This window comes from Oryx dammah, unplaced genomic scaffold (assembly GCF_014754425.2).
Source record: "Oryx dammah isolate SB20612 unplaced genomic scaffold, SCBI_Odam_1.1 HiC_scaffold_11232, whole genome shotgun sequence".
Taxonomy (NCBI): Eukaryota; Metazoa; Chordata; class Mammalia; order Artiodactyla; family Bovidae; genus Oryx; species Oryx dammah.
The window spans coordinates 2,692,186-2,716,253 of record NW_024080625.1 but is presented as its reverse complement, the minus strand read 5'-3'; the positions used below and the strand labels follow the sequence as shown (position 1 = coordinate 2,716,253).

The 24,068-nt window shown below is 41.0% G+C and overlaps 1 protein-coding gene across 8 annotated transcripts in view; it reads left to right on the top strand.

Annotated features, from left to right (window-relative positions):
- LOC120861332 (PC-esterase domain-containing protein 1B) overlaps positions 1 to 24,068 on the top strand; it is a 201,306-nt gene that overhangs the window by 99,109 nt on the left and 78,129 nt on the right. The window contains exon 4 of one of the 8 annotated variants that reach the window (XM_040236975.1): positions 21,684 to 21,821. The exons of the other annotated variants lie outside the window; for them this stretch is intronic. The gene's annotated coding sequence lies outside the window, so the exon portion shown is untranslated. The remainder of the gene's footprint in view (positions 1 to 21,683; positions 21,822 to 24,068) is intronic. 8 annotated transcript variants of the gene reach the window in all.

The following is a 24,068-nucleotide window of genomic DNA, read 5'->3' as shown; positions in this document are numbered from 1 at the left end:
GCATTTGCTCCTTTGGCTCTCTATGAACAGTTTATTTCATTTTTATTACATCTTTCAAAAATTGTATTTCATACTTGCATTGGCCAAGAACTGAGTTTTGAACTTTAGTAATAAAATACTCAAATGACTTAGGAAGGAAGCAAGGGAGGGAGGGAAGGAAATAAAAAGTGAGACAAACAAACTCAATGGAAAATCTCTGGGCTGCTGGCCCTGGCTTGCCTCCTGACTGAGGGGAGTACCAGCCTCACACACAGCCCAAGAAAGGTCTGAGCCTGGGGTCCCAGCTGGGGAAGGCATAGTTAGGTGCCTGTCTCAAGAAAGGGGGGCAGGACAGCCTCAGTGGCACTGCATAAGGCTCTCCTAGGGCAGAGGGTGGGCTTCCCAGGTGGCGCTAGTGGAAAAGAGCCCATCTGCCAATGCAGGAGGCATAAGATGTGGGTTCGATCCCTGGGTCGGGAAGATCCCCTGAAGGAGAGCATAAAAACAACTCCAGTATTCTTGTCTGGAGAACCCCAGGGACAGAGGAGCCTGATGGGCTACAGTCCATAGGGTTGCAAAGTGTCAGGCATGACTGAAATGTCTTAACATGCATGCACACGGGGCAGAGGGTATCAAAAGAGAAATGAAAGCTCTGATTGGAGTCTAGATGCTATGGAACTGATCTCTCTTGTTTCAGTTATATTCAGGTTTGAGTCACTGTTTTTAGTGTAAAATACCAAAAGCCCCCACAACTGAATAGGTAATCTCTTGTCCCTGCTGAGACGTTAGTAAATGTGAACAAGCCCAGTGTAGATTTGGCAGCCTAGTAAAAAGCGTGGGCAGAAAGTTTTCTTCCTCCTCTTCCTCTTCCTCCTTCCATCTGAAAGGTAAGAGAAAGGAACAATTAGTCAAACCACCCAAATAAATTCTTCTAGCTTCAGCTACCAAAAACTCTGTGGACATTCTTGGTGGCTGGCTACAAGATACAGAGATATGGTAGGTGAGCCACTGGCTAGGCTTCCATTCAGCATTGCAGGTGGAAGTCTGTTTTCTATTGCTTTCTTGTTGCTATCTTTGCATCCTAGAAGAGGCAGCATATGTGAGACACATCTGTCTTATGCGCTATCTTTCTCGTTGTTGTCTTAAAGTTAAAATCACAGGAAGTGTTGATATGATGAGATGTTTGTGTGTTTCTAGTGTATTGGTCATGGGCATCAACATTCTTAATACATTCAAATCCACACGTTCTACTGTGCTCAGCTCAGTGTGACGATGTCTTCATTAATTACTTGGCTTAGGTGCTTCATGCAGACCTAGCTTCAGGTTGAATTAGTACTACACCAACCAATTGGAAATTTGAGAACATGTTCAGTGAAGATGGCCTACAGTTGATTCTCCTATATTTGCCTATGTAGAACCTGCAAATACAGGGGACCTGACTGTACCATTTTATATAAAGAACTTGAGCATCCACAGATTTTGTGGATTTGTAGGGTCCTGGAACCAGACCCACACAAATACCAATGGACAACTGTGTATCAGTTCAGTTCAGTCACTCAGTCGTGTCCAACTCTTTGAGACCCCATGAATCGCAGCACCCTGTCCATCACCAACTCCCGGAGTTCACTCAGACTCGCATTCATCGAGTCAGTGATGCCATCCAGCCATCTCATCCTCTGTTGTCCCATTCTCCTCCTGCCCCCAATCCCTCCCAGCATCAGAGTCTTTTCCAATGAGTCAACTCTTTGCATGAGGTGGCCAAAGTACTGGAGTTTCAGCTTTAGCATCATTCTTTCCAAAGAAATCCCAGGGCTGATCTCCTTCAGAATGGACTGGTTGGATCTCCTTGCAGTCCAAGGGACTCTCAAGAGTCTTCTCCAACACCACAGTTCAAAAGCATCAATTCTTCGGCGCTCAGCCTTCTTCACAGTCAAACTCTCACACCCATACATGACTACTGGAAAAACCATAGCCTTGACTAGACAGACCTTCGTCGGCAAAGTAATGTCTCTGCTTTTGAATATGCTATCTAGGTTGGTCATAACTTTTCTTCCAAGGAGTAAGCGTCTTTTAATTTCATGGCTGCAATCACCATCTGCAGTGATTTTGGAGCCCCCAAAATAAAGTCTGACACTGTTTCCCCATCTCTTTCCCATGAAGTGACAGGACCAGATGCCATGATCTTCGTTTTCTGAATGTTGAGCTTTAAGTCAACTTTTTCACTCTCCTCTTTTACTTTCATCAAGAGGCTTTTTAGTTCTTCTTCACTTTCTGCCATAAGGGTGGTGTCATCTGCATATCTGAGGTTATTGATATTTCTCCCGGCAATCTTGATTCCAGCTTGTGCTTCATTCAGCCCAGCGTTTCTCATGATGTACTCTGCATAGAAGTTAAATAGGCAGGGTGGCAATATACAGCCTTGACATACTACTTTTCCTATTTGGAACCAGTCTGTTGTTCCATGTCCAGTTCTAACTGTTGCTTCCTGGCCTGCATACAGATTTCTCAAGAGGCAGGTCAGGTGGTCTGGTATTCCCATCTCTTTCAGAATTTTCCACAGTTTATTGTGTATAAGAAACTGAAATAATGGCTAAAGCGATTCAGTAAATGGCTAATTTCCAATGCTTTCACAGGACTTTACTTATATCATATTGTACTTAGCTGTACTCATGCCTTTTCCTCCAAGTTACGTAGCCTCTTGGGTACTAGTTCTATCTAGTTCATCCATACATCATCAATACATCTCATTCATCCTCACATTTAGAAAAGTGGCTAATTCAGAACATATGTCTGATAATATATCTGTTGATTTTGATTGAAAATTATGTAATTTACTGAAGACATAGAAGACATTCATAGCTGTGGATATCATAAAGCCAGAAGAGCTGATACCATTGATTTTGATGTCATAAACAGGCTGGAATTCAACCTGCTTTCAGCAATTTGGAGTGTTGGGCTATCAAAAATCACAAAGAAATTAACAGAAATACAGGCAAAAATCCCTTTAAAAGTTATTTTTAACTGAGTTTTCATAAATATAAGATGGCTATCTGGCTTGATAGTGGCCATTTAAGTATAAACGGTCTAGTAGTTTTCAATGGCCATGAACTCAGACTAGTGTGATGTGGCAGCTTACAATACTAATGCAATTTAAATGACAAGTAAGTCGTATAACCATTATATTCCCTGCTGGTCAAGCCGCGTATAGAATGAAACATGCAGTTTCCAGTACTACATTCCAAGGGGAAAATTTGCAATTAGAACATGAGCTGTAAGGTGGCAATAGATGAGGGTTAACCCATGATATGTATATGACTGAATAATTTTTGACTCACTGAATTTAATGAGTGAGAAGGGGCCCTGTCGTTGGCAACATAGCTAAGAAAATGTTTTTTGTTTTTTGTTTTTTTTTTTTGTGGGCTCAGATTGAGCTGTCTCTAGGAGCTGGTTTTTGCTCTTGGGAGACATGTGGGCATAATCTAATAGAACTCTGTTAGAAGTAGTGAGGATTACTGGGCTGAAGAAGCAAAGCCCCTTGAATGTCATACTTCCTGGTACTTTTCTACCTGGAATCTGTAAAATGCAGCCTTTAGTCACTGTTTCCTCCCGCACAGATGCTGTGATTCTCCTTCTGCCTCAGTTTAGTGCCTCAAACTGCCTAATCCCAGGGCCATATAGCCTAGAAGGGTTCTGTTGGGACTGGCTATTGACCTGGGGAGACTTCCCAGGTGGCGCTAGTGGTAAAGAACCTGCCTGCCTATGCAGGAGTTGTCAGAGATGCAGGTTCTATCCCTGAGTTGGGAAGATCCTTCGGAGGAGGGCATGGCATTCCAGTATTCTTGCCTGGAGAATCCCATGGACAAAGGAACCTGGTGAGCTACCGTCCATAGGGTTGAAAAGAGTTGGACAAGACTAAAGCGACTGGGCACAGCACAGCACAGCACATTGACATGGGGAATTCTTACAAAAGCAGCAGTATGAACATCCACAGTCAGCTGCCATAGGCATGCTCCTGCTCTGGGTACTCCTGTTGCCCTCTTATCCCTGCAACCCCTCCCCACCATTTTCTGTGTGATATCCGGCAGTAGCATCTTCCTGCCCGTCTCATCCTTGTGCACTGACTCCTGGCTCCCTCAGACTTCTTCTTCCTCTGTGCTCTCTGCTGTTGCCCTTTGGCATACTCCACCCACTGGTCCTGGCATACATCAGCCCCTCTTACTGTTGGCTTCTCATCTTTTCCAGCATTTACTTTTTCAGATCCTTAGCTAGTTTGAATGCATGTGACAATTTTTGTGGTTCAGTCACTCAGTCGTGTCCGACTCTTTGCACCCCTATGGACTGCAGCACAATAGGCTCTCCCAGAGCCTGCCCAAACTCATGTCCATTGAGTCGGTGACACCATCCAACCATTTCATCCTCTGTTGTCCCCTTCTCCTCCTGCCTTCAATCTTTCCCAGCATCAGGGTCTTTTCTAATGAGTTAGTTCTTCACATCAGGTGGCCAAAGTATTGGGGCTTCTGCTTCAACATTAGTCCTTCCAATAAATATTCAGGGTTGATTTCCTTTAGGATGGACTGGTTGGATCACCTTGCAGTCCAAGGTACTCTCAAGAGTCTTCTCCAACACCACAGTTCAAATTTTATGAGAGTACACTAAGATTTAATCTTTTATTTTTTTAAGTGGCTTTCTCCTCCTGCCTCATAGCACAAGGGTTAAATGCATAATCTCTGGAGTCAAATGTGTAGGTTTAAATCCTGATCCTGCCACTAACAGATGGTATTAACTTGGGAAAGTTCATAATATCACTGAGCATTAGCTTCTTGATCTATAAAATGGAAATTAAAACTATCTACTGCATAATAACAAACTTAGAGTTACCAGGGGGAAAGTGGGATGGGGGGAGGATAAACTGAGAGTTTAGGATTGGCATACACATACTACTATATATAAAATAGAAAACTAATAGAGAACTTCTGTATAATTCAAGGAATTCCTCTCAGTACTCTGTAATGATCTATATGAGAAAAGAATATAAAAAAGAGTGAATACATATATATGTATAACTGATTCACTTTGCTGTACAACAAAAACTAACACAATTTTGTAAATTGACTATACTCCAAAAAAATTTTTTTTAAATACTACTGCATAGATTAAATGAGATAATGTAAGTAAAGGTCTGACAAGGTATCTAGCATATAGTAAATCCCAAAAATGAAGGTTATTATCACATGTGCCATATAGCTTTATATATCTAGCTACTGTAACAGAATTATTTTTAAAAGGCCCCTTTAATATCCTCCTCAAATTTCTACAGTTCTGCATTGTTGATGTTTATTAGAGGAGATTGAATAACAAATTGTGGAGAAGTTTTGAATTAGTTGAATATTTACAGTTAACATATGGTACTGGGTTTAGCTTAAGAATCAAAAATTAAATTTTCTTTTTCTTTTTTCACATTACTTTATCCTTGAAGCAGAGTGGGCCAACTGCCCATAATATCTGGGCAACAAAACCAAGTTCAATGAAAATTTATTCACTCTTGGACTTTTGTATTATTTGAGTTAGTAAATCAATATTAACTTGCATGGTATCCTCATAGGCATGAATTAAATTAGTTTAGGGTTTTTTTCCAAAGGAGCCAAGCCTCATAATTTTATCTGGTCATTATCTAGAATATTATGGTTTTTAAATGTTGGGTCACAGACATTGCTAGTGCATAGAAATTCCTTTTGGGAATTCAGAAACCTATCTGTTTGTGCTTTTTAATATTGGTGTGTCCTAGCCAATGACTCTTTAAATAATATTATTGCTCAGTACTTTTCCTTATTAAAAAGAGTCTGGCTTTCAGACCAGCTAAGATCAGGAAAACACGAGGACGAGAAGTCAAAGCTGTTCCCAGTGGAAATTGCAAGAAAATGAAATCGAAGCTGAGTAAAGAAAGAGGTGGAGGAGAGAAAACAGACTGTCCCTTTAGAGCAATCCAGGATGCAATGTCTGCTCTGAACTCCGAGGAGCCTCAGAGGAGGGAGAGCCGCTTCGACTGATGACCTGTTCCTCATGGCTCAATAGGAAAGGAAAAGGGATGCTACCAGTTGCAGGACACCGAACAAATACAAATCCTAGTCCTTGCCGGGGCATGTGAAGAACTCCTTGTCCCTAAGAAAAATTTCCACAAAGACCCTTTATATTCAACAAAGGAATGACTAAGCCCCAGACACCAGAAGGGCCGGCAGGCTGCACTCACCTGAGCGGTGCCTTGAAGGAAATGGTGTGTGGAGCCCAAGGTGGTTAGGTTTTGTTTCATCACTTCAGAAATCAGAGAAAAAGGATTTCTTCCCTAAGAGAGTATTTAACCAGCTGCAGTGTTCTTGCCTGGAGAATCCCAGGGACGGGGGAGCCTGGTGGGCTGCCGTCTGTGGGGTCGCACAGAGTCGGACGTGACTGAAGCGACTTAGCAGCAGCAGCAGAGCACACATTCATCCCATCACCTCACTGTGCTCCCGCCCCATTTACACGAGACCTCTCTGTACCAGGGAGGCCCACGGAGCTTCTGCTGGCGACTGACGTGGTTGGAGAGCGAGCGCCGGAGGAGAGGGGAGAGATGAGGACTGCGGCCTCTTTGCCCCAGCTGATGTCTTAGCCCCGGTCAGGGGGTGGGAGTTGGGAGGGGAGTGGCAACTAGAAACTTAGGGAATGTTTTCAAAACGATTCTGGCTGAGGAATGAGTGCCACATACTGACAGAATTATTGTTAGGACAGAATCTGTAACATGCTGAGTGAGGGTAGAAGCCAGAGCTGGAAGCATAGAAAGAACTCTGGATGTAATCAGATCTCCTTAAGGGCCCAGTGTGTTGTACAGAAGTAGAGAAAGTGCCTTTTTCCCTCTCCGCTGCATAAAATCCACACCTACACCCCAAGAATATGACACCTTTGGCATGAACACTTACATTCTCACCTCAGACAGTGGCACTTGGCAGGGGTAGGCGGTCATATGGCAGAAAGGCAAAGACACTGTGAGGACCCCATGGGGCCTTCCCAGGACAGGCCTTCCTGCATGTCTACTGCTTTAATTCCTCTCTGAGAGTGAGTGAGTGAGTGAAGTCGCTCAGTCGTGTCCGACTCTTTGCGACCCCATGGACTGTAGCTTACCAGGCTCCTCTGTCCATGGGATTTTCCAGGCAATAGTACTGGAGTGGATTGTCATTCCCTTCTCCAGGGGATATTCCCCACCCAGGGATCGGACCCAGGTCTCCCGCATTGTAGACAGACGCTTTACCGTCTGAGCCATACCTGGCTAATAGTATTTGATGCACATTTCCTGAAATGTTTTACAGATGAAACGTGTTAACTACTTAATGACCATAAGCACATAGCCCCAGGCCTCCTGGAGCCTAAGGACAATAATGTTAACCCTGGTGACACCACCCTGTTACCTCACCATCAGTCAAGAGAACCCTGCACAATCTGAGCACATATCCTGTGATCCTTGCCCACCAACCTAGCTTTTAAAAAGTGTTTTGCTGGAACCGTTGGGGAGCTCAGGGTTTTTTCAGGACATGAGCCACCCATCTCCTTGTATGGTCCTGCAATAAATCTTTCTCTGCTCCAAACTCTGACATTTCAGTTTGTTTGACCTCCCTGTGCATCAGGCATATGAACTTGAGCCAACAATATGTAAGTGCAGCCAACGGACGGCTGTGTGGTAGATGGCATGCCATGGGATAACTTTCTGACAGGTGGGTTCGTAGGCAAATGTGAAGCACATCTTTGGGGGCAAAATAAACAAGGGCAGTTTGAGAGAGGGGATGCTAAATTTCTATTTGAGAAGATGGAGTGCTGCCACAGGAAATTCTACAGGCTGATGAGGTCAACTTAGATCAGGAGTATGACAAGGCTCTATATTGTCACCCTGCTTATTTAACTTATATGCAGAGGACATCATTTGACATGCCGGGCTGGATGAATTACAAGCTGGAACCAAGATTGCTGGAAGAAATACCAACAACCTCAGATATGCAGATGATATCACCTTTATGTCAGAAAAGCAAAGAGAACCTAAAGAGCCTCTTGATGAAGGTGAAAGAGGCGAATGAAAAGGGTAGCTTAAAACTAAACATTCAGAAAACCAAGATCATGGCATCTGGTCCCATTTTTTCATGGCAAATAGATGGGGAGAAAGTGGAAACAGTAGCACATTTTATTTTCTTGGGCTCCAAAATCACTGCAGGTAGTAACTGCAGCCATGAAGTTAAAAGACGCTTGCTCCTTGGAAGAAAAGCTATGACCAACCTAGAGAGCATATTAAAGAGCAGAGACATCACTTTGCCAACTAAGGTCTGTATAGTCAAAACTATGGTTTTTCTGGTAGTCATGTACAGATGTGATAGTTGGACCATAAAGAAAGCTGAGTGACAAAGAATTGATGCTTTCAAATCGTAGTGCTGAAAAAGACTCTTGAGAGTCCCTTGGACTGTAAGGAGATCAAAGCAATCAGTCCTAAAGGAAATCAACCCTGAATATTTATTGGAAGAACTGATGCTTAAGCTGAAGCTCCAGTATTTTGGCCACCTGATGAAAAGAGCTGACTCATTGGAAAAGACCCTGATGTTTGAAAGATTAAAGGCAAGAAGAGAAAGGATTGACAGAGGATGAGATGGTTGGATAGTGTCACCAACTCAATGGACATGAATTTGAACAAACTCAAGGAGACAGTGGAAGACAGAGGAGCCTGGCATGCCATAGTCCATGAGTTTGCAAAGACTCAGATATGACTTAGCAACTGAACAACAACACTTTCAAATAATGGAATGGCAACAGTCTAATATCCCATAGAGCTCTGCCACCATCTCAAAAAATAAGGAAAAACTTAGAAAGGGGGGACGGCACCTCAAATGTACTCATGAAGTTAATGAAAGATTGACTCTCTTCATGCTGGATGATGTAAAAATGCAAATACCATTGTTTACAAAATCCCCCAAGGCAATTGCCTCTCATTTTTAATTTTGAAAAGTAAAGGATTAATGATAGAAAGTTGTATCCAGGCAATACAAATTACAAATGGGAACATTGCCATAATTTGCTTTATGAAGGACTCGCTCAGTTTACCATGATGTTGCAACCACAGTTTAGATCTTAATCTCCATCTTCCCTTCTCTGCTTCTCAACTTTTGCATCTCAGAAAGGCTCAGATAGGACCTCTGTGCCAGTGTTAGCTAGTCTCAGTTACATGCGGGAAAATTAATATGGAGCTTAAATTGAAATGGCCTCCTCTCAAAGTTGAAATGAGGGAACAACAAATCTTATCAGAACATCTGGTGAAGGGTCCATCTAGTTGAAGGATGGATTTTCATAAAGTAGTATTAATAAATGCAAAGTCTGCACTGTTATTCTTAAACTTGAAACCTCAACTAGAGGTTTTGGAATTGGTGGACTGTTCAGATGAAATAATATTTCTAGTTAAACATTTCTTTTAAAAAGTCAGTACTTTGCCAGTATATTTCTCAATGCTTTATAAGTGAACTGCTCTGCTTGAAGAGGTATAGTTCCATCCCAACATCACAGATATTATGTTGTTTACTGCAGACCTTGCAATACCTCTGCTTCATAATCTCAAACCATCGCTTCCCATCTTTTTAGCACCAAACATATTGTTTTCATTCATTCATCAGTCTGTTTGATAAATATTGACTGAATGCCTACTATGTACCAAGTACTCTCCTAGAGACTGACGGCGTAACAGAGAATAAAACAAACATCTCTTCTTTCACGGACATTAAATTTCGATACAATGTTATATGTATAAGGAATAGGAGCTTGGACTGACAACTTAGACTTATCCTTGTTGATTTTTGATTAATCACCGAGGCCAGCTAGCTTGATGTTATTTGATGTTTTCTCATGAAGTTTATGTTTTTAGTCTATTTAAATCATAGTTTCAGGGAGCTGGGTTCTGGTTAGTGAAGATATTTTCCACAGTATTTCTCTTGATTGAGTACAGTGCAATAGAAAAACCATATACAGTAGAAAGAATACTGGATCTCTAAATTGTTTAAAAACCTGGAATTTTTTTTAACCTCCTTGGTCTAATTTATTCCCTCTCCTGAGGAAAAAAGTAAAACAACTCAACTTTTTGTCAGCGCTAATAAGAAGACAGACCATCATTACGAACCATTCCAGCCCTTCTGCAATCTTAGTCCTGTCACGAGAAACATCGTGTAATTTCCCCCCTTCAAAATCAGAACTGAATCCAAGAAGATCCGTGCAAAACTGGATGCTAATAATAGTCCACTCCCACTGACAACAGAAAGGCTGAAGTCTTCACAAATCTTTTCAAAGAACAGTTTGAGGCAATTTTGAAGTCACAAATGGTTCTGTTTCTCTAAGCAGGCATTTTTCAGAGCACTGAGCTCAGTTAGAAATACTAAAACTAAAGAAAACCAGTGAAACTTGAAGCTCCTTCAGAAAAGAGCTGCTGAAATGGCTGAAAGCTTGGGAGATCCCCCTACTGAAGAGCTGTTAGAGGCACCGAACTTATTTCTTTGACTTAGTTGAGGAAGAGAGGACTCAAAAATCAAAGGTGCATGGCAGTGATGTATGCACTGCCAAGATATCAGGTATGTTATTTAACCAGATTAAATAACATATCACCGGTAGATCTAAGTGCTAACAGAGCTCAAGTTACAGTTTACTTTATCCATATTATCTTTTTTAAGAATTTCAAAACTCAGGAAGCAGATGTTATTGCTGTTATTCCCATTGCACAGTTGAAGAAAACTGAGGCTTAAGTAACTTGCACACAGCCATATAGCTAGTTAATGGATGAGCTGGAACTTGAACCCAAGCTATGTCTAGGGCCTCAGCTCTTCATTGATACACTGAGCTGCCTTAAGAGCAGAAATATTCAGTTGTCCAAAAGGATGTGAAAAAATGAGGCCATGTAAATAAATGAGATTTTGATGCTCATCACTCTAGAGATTAGAAATGGAAATGGAATGTCTATGTCTCATTGGGATGGAGAGCGTTCAGGTTTGCCTAAGCAGTGAAGTTGCTCAGTCGTGATCGACTCTTTGCGACCCCATGGACTACAGCCTATCAGGCTCCTCCATCCATGGAATTTTCCAGGCAAGAGTACTGGAGTGGGTTGCCACAAACGCTAATTTAAAATGACTTTGAGATCTCTTTCTTTCTGGTCATGACTGAAAAGATGGTTTTTACTCATTATACCATTTGGAAGTTAACATAAAGAAAATTTAAAATCTGGTTAAATAACATATCTGATATCTTGGCAGTGTTAATTACCCAATTAGAGAGTGAACTCTTCCAAATTAAGGAAAAATGGAGTACCTACAACTACTGTACTCTAAAATTATAGTTGGTAAATGTTCACGTCTCATTCTGTATCTGTAAAAAGATGGACAAAATGCACATGGGAAATGTCTGTAATTTGTCTGGGGGTGGGATTCCTAAATATATTTTGCTTTAATGCCTAATAGAAAGAGACTCTCAAGGAAATTGGTATAAACCTTTCAAGAAATCTGAGATGACAATGTGTTCATGTTTTCTAAAATTAGGAAACTAGTTACAGGTGAAGAAGTGGAAGGTGTGTGTTACCCTGGGATTGGTGACCTCTGAAGGAAAGGATTTTGATCTAGGATCAGACATGAAACTTGACTACTTGGAGCTTTTTGTGTAGCAAAGTTTTATTAAAGTGTAATAGAGATAGGGAAAGCTTCTGACCTAGACATCAGAAGGGGACAGAACGAGTGCCCCCTTGCTAGTTTTTAGAAAGGTGTTTTATATCTGTTAGAAAGCTATTAGTCCGATAAGAGAGACACCTTAAGCCTGAGGGAGTTTCACCAGGCCCCTCTCCCACACTATGCATTTTTGAGATAGGATAGCATAAGGTGTGTCATCCCATGGCCACAAAACAATTGACAGGAATACTGGTTTGTTGAGCCATTATTAGTCCAAGGTTTGAGAAAAGAAAAAAGTTAGCTTTAGGTGGAACCGTGTTGAAGAAAGGAAAATTCCAAAACAAATACATAGTTTTATTAACATAGCTTAAGAAAAATATTTCCATAGGAAAAAGACATTGGTTAGCTCAAGGCAGAACCAGGTGTCATCGACACAGAATTAAAAGAGAAGGAAAAAAAATTGTCTGCCACCTGTAGTTTATTTCCTCCTGCCACTTGGGGACCTCTGGCCTTCCTTCCTGTTACACTCTCAGAAGCAAAAGTTAGAACCGGACATGGAACAATAAACTGGTTCAAAATTGGGAAAGGTGTACATTGAGGCTGTGTATTGTCACCGTGATTATTTAACTTATACGCAGAGTAGTGAAGTGAAGTCGCTCAGTCATGTCCGACTCTTTGCGACCCCGGAGACTGTAGCCAACCAGGCTCCTCTGTCCATGGGATTTTCCAGGCAATAGTAATGGAGTGGATTGCCATTTCCTTCTGTGAAATGCTGGACTGGATGAAGCACAAGCTGGAATCAAGATTGCCAGGAGAAATATCAGTAACCTCAGATATGCAGATGACACCACCCTTATGGCAGAAAATGAAGAGGAACTAAAGAGTCTCTTGGTGAAGGTGAAAGAGAAGAGTGAAAAAGCTGGTTTAAAACTCAACATTCAAAAAACTAAGATCATGGTATCTGGTCCCATGGCAAATGGTATGGTATCATATTCCATGGCAAATAGATGGGGAAACAGTTGCAGACTTTATTTTCCTGGGCTCCAAAATCATTGCAGATGGTGACCTCAGCCACGAAATTAAAAGACGCTTACTCCTTGGAAGAAAAGTTACGACAAACCTGGACAGTGTATTAAAAAGCAGAGACATTACTTTGCCGACAAAAGTCTGTCTAGTCAAATCTATGGTTTTTCCAATAGTCATGTATGGATGTGAGAGCTGGACCAGAAAGAAGGCTGAGCATCAAATAATTGATGCTTTTGAACTGTAGTGTGGAAAAGACTCTGATAGTCCCTTGAACTGCAAAGAGATCCAACCAGTCAATCCTAAAGGAGATCAATGCTGAATATTCATTGGAAGGACTGATGCTGCAGCAGAAGCTCCAATACTTTGGCCAGCTGATGCAAAGAGCTCACTGCTTAGAAAAGACCGTGATGCTGGGAAAGACTGAAAGCAGGAGGAGAAGGGGACAACAGAGGACGAGATGGTTGGATGGCATCACCGACTCGATGGACATGAGTTTGAGTAGGCTCTGGGAGATGGTGACGGACAGGGAAGCCTGGCGTGCTGCAGTCCATGGGGTCACAAAGAGTCGGACACCACTGAGTGACTGAACAACAGCAACAAATTATAGGTGATGGAACCCTAATTATAGGTGATGCATCAAAAATGGATTTCATGGTCAAAGTAAAGATTCATAAGCACAGTGAAAATTCACAGTATCTAGGGATGTGGATGGATCTAGAGACTGTCAAACAGAGTGAAGTCAGAAAGAGAAAAACAAATGTGGACTTCTTAACGTATATATGTGGAATCTGGAAAAATGGTATAGATAATCTTACTTGAAAAGCAGAGTTAGAGACACAGATGTAGAGAATAAATGTACAGACATCAAGTATTGAAAGGAGGGGTGGGATGAATTAGGAGATTGGGACTGACATATATACACTATGGATACACTATGTATGATAGATAATGAGTGAGAACCTACTGTTTAGCTCGGTGTTCTGAGGTGACCGAAATGTGAAGGAATCCAAAAAGAGGGGATATATGTATACGTACAACTGATTCACTTTGCTGTACAGCAGAAACTAGCACAACATTGTAAGGCAACTATATCCCAAGAAAAATTAATTTAAAAGATTCACAATGTCATATTAAAGGTTCTGAGAAGTTTAGCAGTAAAGACACTGACTTAACTTGGCTTAACCAAAATTCCCCACATGTTTTGGCTACAGAATCATTTAAAGTTTTTTCAACTTTCCACTGAACCAGTGTTTCACTGAACATATTATAGCAGATTGTTTAAAATTCACACTGTCATGACTGTTTGAAATTACACAGTACTTTTGTTAACTAGCATTTTCCACTCAGTCATCTTAGAATGTGCACCTGATGAAGACAAGGATTTGTCTGTCTACAGACCCCTCACTGGTAAATATTTTTATGTTACAATAACTTCTGATTCCCTAAGCATCCTACTGACTGTGGGATATCTGATAATGATTCCTAGGATAATAAGGACCCCAGAGCCCACTCTGTACTGTGACAGGCAGTGAGGATACTGTGAATAGAACAGATGTGGTTCCTTCCAAAGCAGAGCTAATATTTTCACGAGGGAAATGGACTATCAGATAACTCAACAAGCAATGACAGAGAATATTTTATATTATGAAATTTTAAATTGGTAAATAGGTCTGTCTCAATCTCATGTGTGTTTTAGTTGGTATGAGTTGTCCCTTGCATGCTTATCCCCTGGACACCTGTACGAGGCAGGTTTGGGGAAATTTGGTACTGGAAAACAACCAGCTCAGGGAAAGGGGACTGGATTTATAGCACTTACAGATTTCTATTATGCAAATACTCCCACCATGTCAGATTTCAAGTTACCAAGGTGATGTTAAGCCACTTCTGGAAATTCAACCATCTACTCTCATGAGCTGGTGCCTGAGGCTCCAGCACATCACTAATTCTAGGTTTCAAGGAAAGTTCAGCAGCGTTCTTCTCAGACTTCTGGGTTTCCAAAGCAAAAAGTAAAGACTTTTTGAAAATTAAAGAATGACTAACTTTCCGAAAATTTTTCTCTCTCATCCATTCGCACATTCATTCATTTCTCCCTCCCTCCCTCTCTTCCTTCCTTCTCCAAGTAAGGATGCTAAAAACAAATAACATTCTACAATCACCTTCATTTCATAAAAGAAAGGATATTTTAACAACAAAAAAGTGAGAATGATTTAACTTCAGAATGTTTAAAATCCTTTATATTAAATGAGGCTTGCTCTATGAAAATTTTACTAACTTAATTATTTTTCTACTTTTGTCATGAACTAGGGAAATCTTGGTGTATCCATTAGCACGGTTTTTACTACAGGTGACAGAAAGCCTGACAGTCACTTAATAGCTCAGAGTCATTTTCTAACAGACCAAGAGGTCTAGAAGTAAATGGTAGTGTGACTGTGCTGTGATGCTGTTAGGTACCTATTGTTGCCTTAGCTTTCCTTTCCTCTCTCTTTAGATGGTAAACTCTTTTCATACTTATAGCCTCATAGTCATAAGATAGCTACTGTACTTCCAAGAAGATAAAGTGAAAAGGACAGAAAGCCTTGTGGGTTGAACTGTGTCCTCCAAAATGATATGATGAAGTCCTAACCCCAGGTATCAGTGGATATGACTGTATTTGAAATAGGACCTCTTCTATATAAGGCTCCTTCTCCAAGATCAAGAGATGAAACAGGGGTGTGGGGGTTTCCCTGGTGGCTCAGTGGTAAAGAATCTGCCTGACAGTTCAGGAGACATGGGTCCCATGGCTGGCCCGGGAAGATCCCACATGCTGCGGAGCAACTAAGCCTTTGCACCACAACTACTGAGCCTGTGCTCTGGCACCCAGAAACTGCAACTACTGAGCCCAGGTGCCACAGCTACTAAAGTCCACACACCTTAGAGCCCATGTTCCACAGCAAAAGAAGGCACCACAATGCAAAACCCACACAGTACAACTAGAAAGTGGCCCCCACTTGCCACAACTAGAGAAAAGCCTGAGCAGCAATGAATACCCAGCACAGCCAAAATAAATAAATAGAATTATTTTTTAAAAAAAGAAAGAGATGAAATGGACCTACGGAATACACAGAAATAAAATACGAGACTAGGCAAAATAGGGAAACAGAGGAATACATTTCAAACAAAGGAATAAGATAAAACCTCAGAGAAAGAACTAAGTGAAATGGAGATAAGAAACCTCCTCAATATTTTAAGGGTAATGATCATCACTGATCTCAAGAGAAGAATGGATGAACACAGTGAGAATTTTAAAGAAGAGTCAGAATACAATTTAAAAAAAAAAGAAGAAGAAAGACAGATCAGAGCTGAAGAATACAATAATTAAAAAATCAAATCAAAAAGCACAAGAGGGAATCAAAGTAGATTAGATTAAACAGAAGAATAGATCAGTGATATAGAAGACATATTAGTGGAAATCAACCAAGCTGAACAGAACAGAAAAAAAGAAATTAAAAAAAAGAAGAGTACTTGAAGGAACTTCTGCGACAACATCAGGCATACTAACATTTGTATTATGGAGGTCTCAGAAGGAGAAGAGAAACAAACATAAGAGCACACAGAAGTTATCTGAAGAAATAATAGCTGAAACCTTACCTAATCTGGGGGAAAAAACAGACATTGAGGTCCAGGAAGCACAAAGTCTCAAATAAGATGAGCCCAAAAAGGACCATACCAAGACACTTTGTAATTAAAATGTCATATGAACGATAAACAGAAAATCTTAAAAGCAGCAAGAGAAAGCAACAAGTTTCATACAAGGGAACTCCCACAAGACTGGACTTCCCAGGTGGCACTAGCCGTAAAGAATCTACCTGCCAATGCCGGGGATGTAAGAGACGTGAGTTAGATCCCTGTGTTGAGAAGATCCCCTGGAGGAGGGCATGGCAACCTGCTCCAGTATTCTTGCCTGGAGAATCCCCATGGATAGAGGAGCATGGCGGGCTATGGTTCATGGGATTGCAAAGAGTCAGATATGACTGAAGCAACGTAGCATGCACTGCAAGACCACTGGCTGACTTTTCAGCAGAAACACTGCAGGCCAGAGGGAGAGGAGCTATACATTCAAAGTGATGAAAGGAAAGAACTAAAACCAATAATACTCTACCCAGCAAGGTTATCCTTCAGAATTGAAAGAGAGATAAAGAGTGTCATCAACAAGCAAAAGCTAAAAGAGTTCAGCACCACTAAACCAGAATTATAAGAAGTAGTAAAGGAACTTCTTTAGGCAGAAAAGAAAAGGCCACAATTAGAAATAAGAAAACTGTGAAAGGAAAAGTCTCATGGTAAAGGCAAACATATAGTAAAGGTCAGCAACTTATAAAGATAGTAGGAAGGTTAAAAAACAGAAGTAGTAAAGTTATCAATACCTACAGTAAGTTAAAGGATACAGAAAAATTAAAAAATGTAAAATATGATGTCAAAAATATAAAACATAATGAGAGGACTAAAAACGTAGAGCTGTTGGAATTTATTCAGCTTAAGAGATCATCAACTTAAAGGAGATATCTCTCTATATATATAGGTTGTTATTCATGAACCTCATGGTAACCACAAATTAAAAAACCTACAAAGATAAACAAAAAATGAAGAACTTCCCTGGTGATGCAGTGGATAGGACTCCACCTGCCAACGCAGGAGACACTGGTTTGATCCCGGGTCTGGAAACATGTCGCATGTCACAGAGCAACTAAGCTCATGTGCCACAATTACTGAAGCCTGCACACTCCAGAGCCTGCAAACCACTGCTAACGAGCCCCTGTGCTGCAGCTTCTGAAGCCAGCATACCCTAGAGCTAGCAGGTCGGAACTACTGAGCCCACAATTACTGAAGCTCCTGAGCGAGAGCCTGTTCTCTGCAACAGGAGAAACCACGGCAATGAGAAGCCCATGCACTGCCATGAGAGAGTAGCCCCTGCCCTCCACAACCAGAGAAAGTCTGCAGGCAGCAAGGAAGACCAAGAGCAGCCAAAAATACATATAAGTAAGTGTAACAGTGTGTACATGTCAAATAAATAAACTCTTTTAAAAAATAATTTCTTTAAAAAGAACAGAATCCAAATGTAACACTAAAGACAGTTATTAAGTAATAAGGAAAGAGAATCGAGAAGAAGGAAGAGAAGAGCTGCAAAAACAACCAAAATTGCACAGCAATGGCCATAAAAGGCAATAATATATGTATCAGTAATTACTTTAAATACAACTGGAGTAAATGCTCCCAAAAAAGATAGAATGGCTAAAATAATAATGATAATGATAGAGAGAGAGAGACCTACATATATACTGCCTATAAGAAACTCACTTCAAATCTAAAGACACACAGATGGAAAGTGAGGAGATGGAGAAAGATATTTCATGTAAATAAAAATGAAAAGAAAGCTGGGGTAGCACTACTTAGACAAAATAGACTTTAAAACAAAGACTGGACAAAGAGAGAAGGTATTACATAATGATGAAGAGATCAATCCAAAAAAAACAAATAACACTTGAAAAAAGATCTGCATCCCTATCCAAAAAAGGATTTAATACCCAGAATATATAAAGAACACATACAACCCAACAACAAATAAGAAGTATAATTTTTAAATGGGCAAAGGATAGACATTTCTGCAAAGGAGACATATAGATGGACAACAAACCCATGAAAAGATGCTCAACATCACTAATTATCAGGGAAATGTAAATCAAAATCACAGTGAGATATCACCTGACACCTCTCAGGATGACTATCATCAAAAAGACAACTAAAAATAATAAGTATTGATGAAGATGTATTGAAGGGAAGCCTCACTATTGGTAGGATTGTAAGTTGGTGCAGCCACCACGGAAAATAGCATGGAGATTCCTCAAAGAATTAAAAATAGAACTACATATGATCCAGCATTTTCACATCTGTGTATTCCCTGAGGAAAACAAAACACTAATTCAAATAGATACGTGCACCTGTATGTTCACTGCAGTATTATTTACAATAGCTGAGATATGGAAGCAACCTAAATGTCCATCCACTGAGGAATGGATAAAGAAGAAATCACACACACACAGAGGAATATTACCCACCCATAAAAAAGAATGAAATTTCGCCAATTGCAACATCATGGATAAATCTAAAGGATATTATGCCAAGTGAAATAACTCAAAGACAGTCACCATATGATTTCAATCGTATGTGGACTCTAAAAAAACAGAACCAAAACAGACTCGTAAAAAAAAATGATGGTTGCCAGAGGGGAGGGGGCCGCTAAACAGATGAAGGGAATTAAGAGGTACAAACTTCTAGTTATAAAATACATAAGTCACGGGGATGAACTCTATAGCATAGGGAATATCGTCAATGGTACTGTAATAGTGTTTTACGGGAGCAGATGGTTACTAGACTTATTGTAGCGATCATCTATAATGTATTTAAATGAATCACTATATTGTACCCTGAAACTAACATAATATTGTATTTCAACTCTATTTCAATAAGAAAGAAAGGATGGATGAACAGAAGAAAAATTTAAGCAAGGGATCCAGGTAGAGGGTTCCAGGTAAGAAGTTAGAAAAGCGAAGGTTAATATTTACAGAGACAGGCCATGGGAACATATGAAAAACTAAGAGAGGGATGGAAATTTTAAAGAAAATCAAGTGTCAAGGAACTGGAAATCTCAGGAAGAAAAGACGGGTGAAATGATCGGGTACTAATGAAAATCTCTTCTCCCTAGTCCAAGGGAATTATTAACCCAGTTACAAAAAGGGAGAGAGTAAAGGAGAAAGAGAGAAACAAGGATGTTATTTTAACTGTCGGCAGCATTGTATAGAGATGAGATGTATTTTTCATCTTCATTCAGTGGCAGGCTTGAAGAATTAAATCCAGCCTTAAAGAGTAAAATGTTTAAAAATCAGTGCCTTAAAATCTATTTTTTCACAGCTAAGACAGAGACTAAACATGCTCAGGAATTCAGTTCTGAGGACCAGAGGTGATGGGGGTGGGGGTAGTTTTCTGAGCATTCCATCTCCCAAGCAACCCCCAACTCTAGGCATTCTGGAATTCCTCTTCAACATTAAATCGGCTTCCTTGCAGGCATATCTGGGAATTATAGATTCATCCTGTGGAGGTCAAGTTTTGTAAAGACTGTGGCTTTATGGGTTACACTTCCGCTGGCCCCATCTGCCACCTCTTCTACCTGGACCTATGCTTCATCCCACCTTCTCCAAGGATAGGACTTCAGTTGGTCAACTGGATCTACCTGCATCTTTCTTCCTTCTATCTGCATCAAGCTCTTTGACCCGTAGACACTTTATTTCCACAGTTTTCTCCTCACCCTTTGTGTCCCCTCTCTTTCCCAGACATAACATCTTTCACAGCACCAGAGCATTTTGTGGCATTTATTAAGTTAAATGTCTGTCTCCCCTTACTAAATAAGGATTTTGGAAGCAGTAGCCATTCTTTAGTGAATTTCGTGTTCCCAGCATCTAACACAGTTGGGGAATGTATTAAATGTTGGCTGAATAAATAAATTTTTAAAGGCTAATCCCAAGGAAAACAGATCATGTTATAAATTCCTCAGCTGGAACTCTAAGAACCAGTGATGTTCCATGCAAAAGCCTTGTAGGGATAGGAATCCAGAGGGGTGACCACAGGTCCTCTTGGTCTATGGAAAAGCATGGGATATACTGTGACCCATAAGGCAAATACCCTTTGAACTAACCTGATTTATCTTGATGGAATTCTTTGCTTAGGTATTGTGAGCTCCATTTCTAGTATGCAAATTCTGCTTTCCTTTGAAATGGAAGGAAACTTGAGACATTTCTTAGGTAGTTTCAAGACCAAACTGCTTGTGAGAGTTAAGGACTTCCTTTTCTAACTGTGTACCAGAAGAGTTGGCAGTTAGAGGTGAGAGTGGCAGAGTGTTGCAGATGTGGACATCATATGGAAACCCAGCATCCAAACGTAGCATGTGGAACATAAGCAGTGGCCGCCCTGTCCCACTGTGGGGCTCAAGTGGGCTGGGGAGGAAGGGATTTGGGGTGAAAGTGAAAAGAAGTGCAGAGGAACTTTGGAAACATACTCATATTACATGTTCTCCCTAAAAAGAGACTTACTGCTGGTAAAATGGACTTTTTCTAGGCCTGGTTATACAATCGCTGGATTTTAGGTCCCAGATTCATGTTGCTTCTTACTGCAAAATGCCTGCATGTGACATTTTGTCTGTTTTCATTTCTGCCATTTAATAGGTCATGGTGAACTTTGTCTCCGAGTTTACTCACGAAAGATTTAAGGAGAGCCTTCACCTATCTTAGGACCTCACTCTGCTATTCTTTTTCGTTTCTTCTTACATTTTGACCATTCTTCTCCTCTTCTTCCACTTTATTTTTCACATCACTGGCTTCCTGCCTGAGTCAGGAAGCGACCTTACGAGGCTGCCTGAGTAGAAGAGCATTCACCGTCTTCGGACTTTTAGAGATGGGCTGCCACTACTGCATGGGTGCCTTTGTGTGCACTGAGAAAAGGCAGATGCAGCCCTAGCGGCTCAGGACAGACCGATCTCAGGACCAGCTCTATTGTTAAGACCAGCTCTTGTGCCGTGAACAGCCTGCCTAACCGGAAGGTGCAACCCTGTTCAGAAAACAGGAGTCCATGATCTTGCCTAAATAAACCATTAGAGTGACTACTGTTCTCATGATGAAACTGCTCTTCTTTAAAGTCCTCTTAAGGGATGAATAGACTTGGACACATGTATTTCTTCGCTTTTCAGTAGTTTACCGGTCCTTAAACACTGTTCAAAGCTACCTGGTGGCTTCCTGCTGCCCCTAGCGTCAAATCCAAACAGGCTGATCTGATTTGCGAGACCTTCGCTTCTTTTCAGTGCTATGCTGTCATCCCACAGTTTGTCTTCATTTTAGCAAACACTTAATGGCCATGGACTACGAGTCAAACTCTTGAATCCCATCTTCTGTTCCTCTCCAGCTCGGCACTTTCACGGCAACTAGCTCCACGACAAAATAAGCCTCCTTGAAATTTCCAAACAGAAAGCTCTGGAGATGTCTGGCAAGCCCTGGGCATAACGTTCTGCTGCCGCAACCTGGAATCCACAGACTCGAGCTTGTGAGTCAGTTCCTCCAGCCTCAGCCTGGCACTTCTCTTGGTCACCCTCCCCCTCCTCCCCACAGACCCACATGCCTGCTTCAATACAGCATGCTCCTAATTCTGCTTGAAGTGTACAAGCAACACGCTTGAAGTACACTAGTTCAGTGTCATTTGAGGAACTCTCTCGGTATAAACTCCACACAGAAAAACAATGATGAGTCTTTATTCCCACAGTATAGTATGATTTAGAAAACACATTCATAGGCATTAGCTCTCTATGCATACATCTAGTCTTTGCCTCAATGCAGAGATTCTCAGCCTTGGTTGCACATAGAACCACCTGGGAGCTTTCATAGAGTGTGGAGATCTGAGCTCCCTGTCCAGGGAAGAAGGAAGCAGAATCTCTGAGGGTGGAGGCTGCGTGCAGGTTTGTTTGCCCGTACCAGGTGATCCTAATGAAAACCACTGCCTGCCTTTCTCTTTGCCGATCTTTTTACCATTTTTAGAGCTGGCTCAGAATCATCCAGATACTATACAGAATTCCCAGCACAGTACTGGCCAAAGACATGATTCTTTTTTTCTCCATACATCCTCCTTAGCTCCTGCCTAATACAACACCAGTTGACTTTGTCTCCAACCTACCCCATATGACCATGGAATATGTATATGTTATTCTAGAATTATTGTTTTCTCATTGCCTGTAGATCTGGTTTACTTAAAATGATAACTGTCTCAAAGATGGAAGCTATCTGTCTATCCTTTGGCTCTTTCCATAGTCCTGGCAAAGAGCCTCTGAACCACAATGAACAGTAAATGGATGTTGATTACAAATAGAACCTATTCTTCTTGCTTTAATTTTCCTTTGATATGAAAATCAAACAGGCTTCAGAGAATAAGGTTAGAAGATTGAAATAAGAAAAATATGTAGACTGGGAACTAAGAAAACAAAAGCAAAACCAAAGATGTCCAGTACAAGAAAAAGTGAATTTATATGTACTGCAGACTGATTGCCTGTCAAAGTGGACAATCCTTCTATATATGAGCTTATTCAAGTGTTACATGATTTCATTCAGAACTTCCCTTTGGGAACAGTTGCCAAAGTCTCCACGTTACAGCACTCTCTTTAGAATCTCCAGGAGAAAAAGCAGGATGGATGAGTCTAGAACTCTACTTCTACTTTGAGCATAAAACTGTGACCTGGTCTCTAGTCTAGTCTCTGCTGTTAACTAGCTGTGACCTTGATATATCATTGAGTTCCTCAGAGATGCTGACTCCCAGAGTTCTCCATAGTCATAATGTTAATAAAAACAGCCAACATTGATGAAGTATTTGCTGTGTACCAGGCCCTGTAAGTGAGCATTCTTCAGGGATTAGCATACTTCAGGATTAATTAGCCCTCATAATCACTCCTTGGGATGGTTACTATTATTATCTCTAATGAGGAAACTGAGGCGATTAATTTGTTCATGGTCACAAGGGAAATGCATTTTGGTTGAAATATATTCATTCAAGCCTCACTCAAATACCCAGTCCCCTCTCCCTCCATCTGTGTGCAGAGTGCCTGATTCTGGGCTCCTCGAACACTCTGTGGACACTGATATTTTAGCACTTGGCACTTGCCCTCTGTAGTGTGTTGATTGCTGTTGCTGTCTCTCCCAGCACACTGGACTTCAAATGCAGTCCAATTTGGCAATTAATACGACACTCAGTATATGTGTCAAGTGAATGGTATGATCTCTCATTTAGTTCTCACAACAACTTTGTAAGTAGAATTAGTTTGTTTTTACAGATAAAGGCTGAGAGAGGTTAAGTAATTGACACAAGTTCACACAGAACTGGTCAGCTTTTGACTCCAAGCATCAGATTGTCCCTACTCTGTGCTGGCATCCTTGTTCACTCAGTTGTCTGAGACAATCCAGAAACCAGTGTTAAATTAACTCTACAGAGAAACCATTAAGACAGGTGGCACCAATGCCAGTGGTTGCCTATGTAAGCAAACCCAAATCAAAGCCTGTAAATGCCTTGTGGTTATGAAATCAAGACCTAAGAACAACCAACCACAAGCAGTCAATTAGGTTTCAAGCTATAGCCAACCACTAATTTATTGCTTTGCTTCCACCTTTTTTCTCTAGTCTTTTCTGGAGCCCCTGTTGGTGGAGGTCTCAACTGCTTCTGGCCTGGTGCTGCTCCATTCTGATTTTTGCTCAAAGAAGCTAAGAAATTTTAATATGCCTCAGTCTATCTTCTAACACCAAGGATCCATTC